Source organism: Plectrocnemia conspersa, unplaced genomic scaffold, assembly GCF_051122295.1.
Source record: "Plectrocnemia conspersa isolate PC_06_02 unplaced genomic scaffold, ASM5112229v1 ptg000009l, whole genome shotgun sequence".
Lineage (NCBI taxonomy): Eukaryota > Metazoa > Arthropoda > Insecta > Trichoptera > Polycentropodidae > Plectrocnemia > Plectrocnemia conspersa.
Window position 1 is genome coordinate 26,022,554 of NW_028277173.1, and position 8,770 is coordinate 26,031,323.

Consider the following 8,770-nt stretch of genomic DNA (forward strand, 5'->3'; position numbering starts at 1 on the left):
AAAACTTATATATTCAATTGGTTGCGTGAGAATATCATTAAAATTATATTTTTTTATGAACAGTATATTCAATCGCAAAGAAAAACAAGTTGTTTTTCCTTATTCTGTTTTAACCCGTTTCCTTACAGAAAATATAATTATTGCGAATCCATTAATGTGAAATTTAAACGTGGCTTTTAATTGTTTCAGATTTGTTTAATGTTTCAATTAATATGTTGAATGGTTTCATATATAATATGTAATGGAAATTCAACCATAATAACTTTTTAATTAATATTTTTTCTACTCGCTTCGATACACACTAATAATGTAGCGACACAACTTTAATTAAACGTTAATCGAGTTCGCCAGCGAGCTGTTATATTATACCTGCTATGTAGCCATTACCTAATATTAATATTTCCTTGAAGTATTTTATTTTGTAGAGCAATTTCTATTACTTTTCCAATACACAGTAATGCGGTATATTGGAAAAATTATAGGTAGGTATGTTTCGATATTATTCAAAGCAACGTGCGCTTTTCCACGTTATTTTGCTTTTGAAGGAAATTAATTAAGTGGCGCGATTGAAAGCGCCTGGCAAGACTGGTCGCGATCCGTGGCTGTGGTCAGGGGTATTCAAGAGGAAGGTCAGCGTCTCCGATGACCGACCCTGGAATGTGGCCTGAGGACGTATGCCATTTAGGCATTTCAATTATTTGCACATACCGCTATAATCGGATGCCGGACCAGCCAGATTAATATTATATTTGAAATTTCGTTTATCTTGGAAATTGGAAACTTGAGTTCGTTTTACTTGTGGTGGTTAAATTGGTTTTCAATGTATATATGTAACATTATATTTTCTTCCTAATAATATCATTTAAAAATCGAAAAATTTCTCAGAACGCATTGAATAAAATAACGATCTTCGTCAAAAAATATAGTGAATTTTAATAATTTATAACAAAAATATAAGATTTTGTGGGAGAAGAAAAATAATGTTAAGGATAGATATGTGTTATTTTATGCATTTTAATTTTCAATATACATATTTTAGAAGAAAATTATAATTAATTCTAAAAATACAGCTGAAACACCTGCAATGACTTCTGTTCAATGCTGAGTAAAAGCATTTGAATAATTTATTAAACTTGAAAGAATTAGATTGGAATGGTTGGATGTTTAAGAAATATTAAAGATTAATGTTTTAGTAAATATGTTACTATAAGCGCATGAGGCTTACAGATCTTGGGGACCTCAAAAAACATTATATATAACCCACGTATTTTTATTTTTTTATATTGAAACAAACTAAACTATAAATTCCCTTGGTACAGTTATGTGCGTGCATACACTCTTAAAAGAGACAAGTTATAGATTTAACATTTTAATGGTTAAAAAGTTACTCCAACTTAGGGGTGGGTACCGTTATAAATCGGCAAAAGTCATCTTTCCTGAGAGTGAGGTCACAAGTATGTTACATAGTTTTACATAAATATTTAATTTGTGCTCTGATTATTAAATCAGAGGTAAATTTTTTTTTATAACATACCGGATTTATTTTAGAAAAATGTCTAAGCTTGGACGAGGATTTCTCTTTCTTTTTAATCAAAGGAATTAGAATGTTTATAAATTTGTGAAAAAAAAGGTGAAAACGGTTTTTTAATTAATGCCACCATAAACATTTTTTTATGTGATTTTATAAATTTTAGTTAATTTTTAGATACATATATTACATACCAGTGGCGTACCGCCCATACATGCAGTAGATTCAAAACATCAACCGCATGTATGGGTGCATGCGGGTTAACGTTTTGAATCTACCGCATGTATGGACGGCATGCCACTGTTATATACATATATCAAAATCCTATTACCCCATGTCTATTAAGTATAATTCAATTTGTTAAAAAAAATACATATTTAAAATTGTTTAAATTTATATATGACTTTTCTGTGCATCACAAATTATGAAAACAACTTTTTATTATCAGGAACGTAATAATGTGTAAGGAGCAAATGCATCCACCAGCCCCCCCCCCCTCCATTGAATTTAGCTAGAAAAATGCATGTCATTTTATGAATTTTAATGAAATCAAAATATTAATAAAACGACCACTGGCTGGCTAACTTTTGCACCCCCCCCCTCCTAGAAAAATCTGAAATCACGTCACTAATTCTAAACCAGAAATTCTATGATTATCCATCAAAGTAAATCTAAAAAAAACAGACTCGAATCTATCTTGAAAATATTTTTTTAAATATATAATTCCAGTGAAATCATATTGGAATACATTTTCACCGGTAGATAAATACCAATGAATATATAATTTATTTTACAGATACTATTTATATATAAATTACAGCACTTATCAGTGTTTAATTAAATGGGATGTATAAATGTTACTGTGAATGTGTATTTTTCAATAGGTATATATTTAGTGAAGTCCAAATACATTTTAACCGATAGGATAACTTAATTTGACGAACGTCAATTTGCTGTTCAAACCCAAACCTAACCTATACGAATCAAACAAACCCATCTTGACCTAATGAAAGTTGTAAAACTAACAGACAGACGTCACATCACGCATATTGCTCCATAGTTTGTCTGCACTTCGATATTACATTGCTTTAAAAATATAGTAGTCTACAGCCATTGGAGTCTCGGCGCTAAAGTGGTGACCCCAACGTGATCGGCGATTTAGAGGCGGTATCGCTCACTTATTTTTGGAAACATCATACTTTGAGGTCTGAAGACTAGCAAATGAGCAAAAGGTTTAAAAATACTAGATTACATAACATTAGAGTTAATTTGCAATCAATAATCTTAAACATAAGGAAGAGACAATACACAAAGTAAAAGATTTAATTATTCTATTTATTTATAAATTTTCCTCATAACTAAATAAAAAGTTAGTCAGTACTTTGTTATAAGCATGTATCTTAAATTGTTTTTTTATTATTAATTAAATACTGTTGGAAACCTTAATATATTCAGTGCATTGTTCACAAGCTTCCAATTATGACTAAATATCAAATCTTTAAGAACACATACATATGTATATGTGTCTATCGAAAAGTCTCGACATTTCCATAACAACTACAATTGTACCATTCATTTATTAATGCGATTACAATTACGCAGTTTGTTGCTTGTTTTGCTGCGATTACACTTATCACAGGATGTACCGTATCAGGATTAGTTCATATAACAACAAAAAATGTACTAGCTTCCTGTCTTTCGTTGCGGAATTCGGTTTTGACTTTTTTCTGAGTGAAATCGCACGTCTTTCCCCCATATCGAGTATACGATAACAATAATTGAACGCGAATGGCACGTTTTGGGTCAAGGGTACGGCGAAAGTAGGACGTCAAAAACGGGGAGGATACGTTTTAACGTTTGATGTTTTCAGGACGTCGTTAGTGGTTCTGTTCGCGAAGGAAAACGATAAACTCGTTTGAAATACGTATAGCGTATACGTGGAGATAAGTTTGTTATGGCGATGTGGCTGAATGTCGAATAAAAATATGATAAAGCAATATGAAACATGTATTATAAAATAAAATAATAATAAAAAATACGTTACCTGCGCAAAATAATAAAAAACAGAACAGGAAAGACAAAAATCGATAGGTCGACGGTGATGCTGCATAAAATTAATGGCAGGTTCTTCTGCAAAACAATAAAACAAAAATTAAAATAAATAAAAACAACAAAAAAGTAGTAAAAATTCGTTATCAATATATGTACAATGTACATATATCTTTGTAATTTGTATATAAGTGGTGGTGTTATTATATATGCTGTAGATGCGGCGCCTCCATATAAGCTGTGGAAGCGCCGCTTCCTATTAATATACATAATAATTAAATTTATTATATTTCAAATTCATATTATATTTCGTTTGTATTTAAATAAGGATATATTCGAATCGATAATTTAATCATTATAATCTACTTGAAACATAAGACACACTATATGGATATTTAAACTTTAAATTTCAATCACAATACTAATAAAGTGTATCTTTGCCATTTTCTTAAACGCTTAGAATCAATGACACATATTATTATGATTATATATGTGTCCCTATATTATAAAGCCTGTTCATGTTAAAATAAAAAAATAAATTAAAAAGCATGTTAAAATACATATACATATGACTTATTCCACTCTCAAAATAACCGGCTCTTATAATCCCTATAATTATTAGGATTTTAAATATATATATGCATATAAAAATGAATTAGTGGTAGTATTGTGATAATGAGGGGTTAACCTTAATAATACACGCTGTCCGAACAGGGGGATGGCTAGACCCCAAAGTTTTATTCTAAATTAACATAGTTTTTCGACAAAAGCTGATGCAAAGATGCATTTAAAAATATTTATTTAACTGATCATAAATTAATTACTGATTGTTTCATTTAAAAATTTCGACAATATTTTGATGTAAACAGCTTTCTACCCACCCTTGTCCAATGTATTTACAATGAAAAAGTAAGTGTGTCAGTATTTTACGTATTGAAAATAACTTCACACTCACCTAAATGAGAGAATAAAATAAATTTAAATTATTAGGATACATAGCTTTTTATAATATAATTCAATATTATACTAGAATAAATAACTACGATACCCATTAAAATAAAAATGTAGCGGATATCCTTAATGGATTAAAGAATCACCTTACTGCATAAATAAATAAATTATAATATTAGTCATAAGTCATTTTTTATATTCTGTTTTGATTATATTTGTTTACTGTATAAAAATGAGCTATATAAGCTAAATAAAATAATATATATTTTTTTTAAGTTATCCCTGTAAATTGATCACTTACGTTATGTTGTAGAAGTAATAGATTATTAAGTAAAGTGTAAATATATATATTTATTTCACTTTTAGGATGACCATATGTTGTTTTTAGTAACAACATATGGTCACCATGAAATAATAGTATATTCGACAAAGCTGCTAAATGCATAAATTAAGATTAAAATTAGATGTTTACCGTTACACATATATAAAAATTAAAAACATATTTTAATATACTCTCATTTTTTGTGAGACGAATTTATTCTTATAGATTTAAAACCGGTCTTATAATGCAACAGGCAAACGTTCGCTAGTATTATATTATATAACGTTACTTCTTAAAACATTAACATTCAAATCTGAAAATGTTTTATGTGATTAATATTTTCCGTTAACTGTTATCTGAACAGAAGAAATTAGTACAATTTAACAATGAATCACAATATTGTGCGCTATCACCATCAAACGACTATGATTCAAATGCACTGCAATGAGCTGTCCTCGTGTGACTAGTTATTCCGGTAGATTTAAGATTCGCTCGTGTGAGTTTACCTTTTTTTCTATACAGACCCACACTCGTTCAAGTTGTAACGGTCTCAAATAACGATAGCATCGAAGGTAAGAAATAAAACATCCTTTATGTCAGTCAGGACTGCAACACCTGCCGTTTCCTTCAGTTCGCGAGTCCCCCCTTTCAAAACGCGTTAAGCACACTACGTCTGTCAAACGTTTGATATTTTTTATTATTTTAATCATAAGGCGCGTTATTTCGGCTATGTACATATTTCAAATTTCAAATTAAATGCACAACTCGAATTTATTTCGGTTGGTGGTTTAAATACAAATATGGAGGACGAAACCAAAACAACGGCGCGATTGTTTGTTTTCCGAAGACGAACGGTTTGTTATTTATTTTGTACTCACAATGACAGTGGCTGCATTCAGTCAGTATGCACTGGTACATGATCCAGGATTCCAATTCGATCAAGGCGGCGGTCATGGTCGAGCTTTCGGCTGTTTAGACCCAATTTCTTTATAAAATACAATAACAATCGAACGCGGGTGACGTTCGCATGGGACGAAAGCTCGCGAAGGGATGTGTGATTTTTCAGCGCCCACGATGTGAGCTTTTGCGTTTATAGAGCGGGGTCATTTATGCGTAGAGTGAAAAGCGAACGAGTGGCGCTTTTCCGAAGGGGTGTGTGCGAAAAGCTTGCGCGAAACAAGTTGCGACCGGTCCGCGTAACGAACGATACGCGACTGAACTGTCGTTCGTGCGCGAATACTATAGCGGCCAACCAGCGGCTCTCGGCCCGCGGCCCGTATACGGCTCGGACTTTTTGCAATGTAATATCGTTCCACAACAATTCATTACCCTTATGTTAATTTGATAAACTAATTGAAATTAAAACAATAAAATCTAAGCACATGTGCTAAAAACTTATTAATGTGCTTAATGTGCCAAGCAACACATGATATCAACCAAGGGTTTAAAATCCCATAAATAAAAATAGTATGTCTATCTGAACGTAAAATAGGTATGCTAAACATACATTTTTAGCAAGAATCTGTTTTTTTTGCTATGAGAAAAATCTGCAAATTCTCGGCTGCACTCGACATACTACTAACATACTTGCTTATGAAATGCTAAAATTAGTTTTAGATAATATTTTATTGTAACAGGATAATACCGTTACAAATTTATATTGCCGACTTTGGTGGAATTTTATTTCACTATTTTCTGTTTTAGTATTAGATTTTTCTAAATTAATGCTAGTCTGTCTTAAGCAATATTAACGTCGACTTTTGCTTTTATCCAGTCGAAAAATTAAAATTATATGGGATATAACACTTATGACAGTATTAATGCTGAAATATTTTTTATAACCAGTACGACAGAGCAGTGTTATACTCGATGAATAATACCTGGATTCGAATCCCATATAAATATTTGTGTTTAGTAATTTCCAGAGTGTCCGGGAGATCCGAAGAAGTAATTATTATATAATAATAATTCCAATCGATCATCGCAGATTAGGTTTTTATAGATTTTCATAATCTCACGGATGAATATCGTGATGACTAGGTCGTACATATTAGGTAAAGACGGCTACACAAAAAGTTAAAAAAATACCTAGAGAAAAACCAACTTAGTCAAAAATTATAATAGAAACATTTTTTGTATCCATCCACCTAATTCTTGAGGCCCTGGAAAACGAAAAAAATATGCATTTTCTCGATTGTACTCGAGAAACGACTAATGTACTTTTTGATGATATTTGATTTGATATTTTATAATAAGATAAGTACTCTTTCAAATCTATCTTACTATATCTGATGAAATTTTACTTCCCTGTCAGGTTTTGCTCATTTCAAGATAAAATCTCTTATGAAATATTTACGTCCACTTTGGTTATTTTTTTCAATCAGGATATGCTCCCGTCCATAGCAAATATACATATAATCCTCCTATATCCAGAAAATCCATTAATAGTTTAAAATCTCCTTGTTGACCTAATACACGAATATTCATTCATCATTTTATCGCCTGTGTCGACCGCACCTTTTGTTTGAATAGGTTTTTTTTTATTTAGCTTGTTCATTTCCGCATCGTAAAACTGAGTTGGTGGTAGCAAAACCTGTGGCACTTATAATTCGCATGTTATAGTTTGTGTAAGTAAAAGCAAACTACTGTATTAAGATATTAATTTTTCTGTAAATAACTGCTTGTGTATTTTCCTCTTATTTTTTTACAACTTTTTTTATTCAAAAAGGTGTCAATTAATAGGTAGATAAAAACTACGTTTATGTTTGCTTATATAATACTAACGACGGATGATCTGGTGATTTTCAGTGATTAGAGGAACATATTTTTCCCTATAAAGCTTCTCATCTCTGGTACAAAACGTTTATTAAACTAATATGTAAATATGTGTTTAGTAACCTTGTTTTTCACATTAGCTAACCAGTAAATCGATAACTTTCCTTAGTGCACCTTCTTGAGATTTTTGTTAATGAGCAGCGGCTTAAAGTCACACGATCCTTAGCAACATTAAGCCCTTTACCAATTTCTTTACTATGTACTTTCGAGTTATTCCTTTACAAAAAAATATCGGCTTCGTCAGAGATAACAATCTAATCCGGGGTATATCCACCCTATTTATTAATGATTGCCAAATTTAACTTAATTCCACGTTTAACTTTTAAGTTAAGTAGTGAATTTGAAAAGAATTGGAAAATTTTGTTGCAAGTTCACTAGACTATTTATTGAATATTTTGAATAAATAATGCGGGTCCAGGTCAACGAAGAGTTAACTTGAAGAGACATTTTTTTATTATAAGCGATAAAATTGTTAAGAATTTTAAGTCATTTGGTGAAGGTGAATTTCTAAAAAATTGCTTGATGTTGCAAGTAAAATATGTCCCGAAAAGAGAATGGACTTCGAAAACATTTATTTGTTGACGTACAACTTTGAAAAAGAGGTGTAATAAATTAAAGGCATTTTCAATTCCACTGGATCAGTGACGTAGCTATGGTGGGGCGAGGGAGGCGGGCCGCCCCGGGCGGCACTTGCTTGGGGGCGGCATATTTGCGATGGGATCGTCTAGTGTGGTACTTAACCCTAAATACAATTATATATATATATATATATATATATATATATATATATATATATATATATATATATCCACGAATAGCAAGAGCTTAACAATAACCAATTAATTATTTTAAGAAATGTTTATTTTATGACCATGCAAAAAATGTATAGAGGGGGTGGCAATTTTAAGGATCGCCCCGGGCACCACATACCCTAGCTACGCCACTGCACTGGATAAGCGTACGGATGCTTTAGATATCGCACAATTGGCGATATTTATTCGAGGAGTTGGCATAGACTTAAATATCTCAGAATACTCAATACTTAAGACTCTTCAGTTATTGAAAGTAACGAGCACTGAAAAATA

The 8,770-nt window shown here is 31.3% G+C and overlaps 1 protein-coding gene across 1 annotated transcript in view; it reads right to left on the minus strand.

Moving 5' to 3' along the window:
* The window catches only part of sigmar (Tumor necrosis factor alpha-induced protein 8-like protein sigmar), a 34,678-nt gene extending 28,611 nt beyond the window's left edge, over positions 1–6,067 (minus strand). The window contains exons 1-2 of the mRNA XM_088191680.1: positions 5,729–6,067; positions 3,573–3,658 (exon numbers count right to left, since the gene is read on the minus strand). The gene's annotated coding sequence lies outside the window, so the exon portion shown is untranslated. The remainder of the gene's footprint in view (positions 1–3,572; positions 3,659–5,728) is intronic.
* Between the last annotated feature and the right edge of the window lie 2,703 nt (positions 6,068–8,770).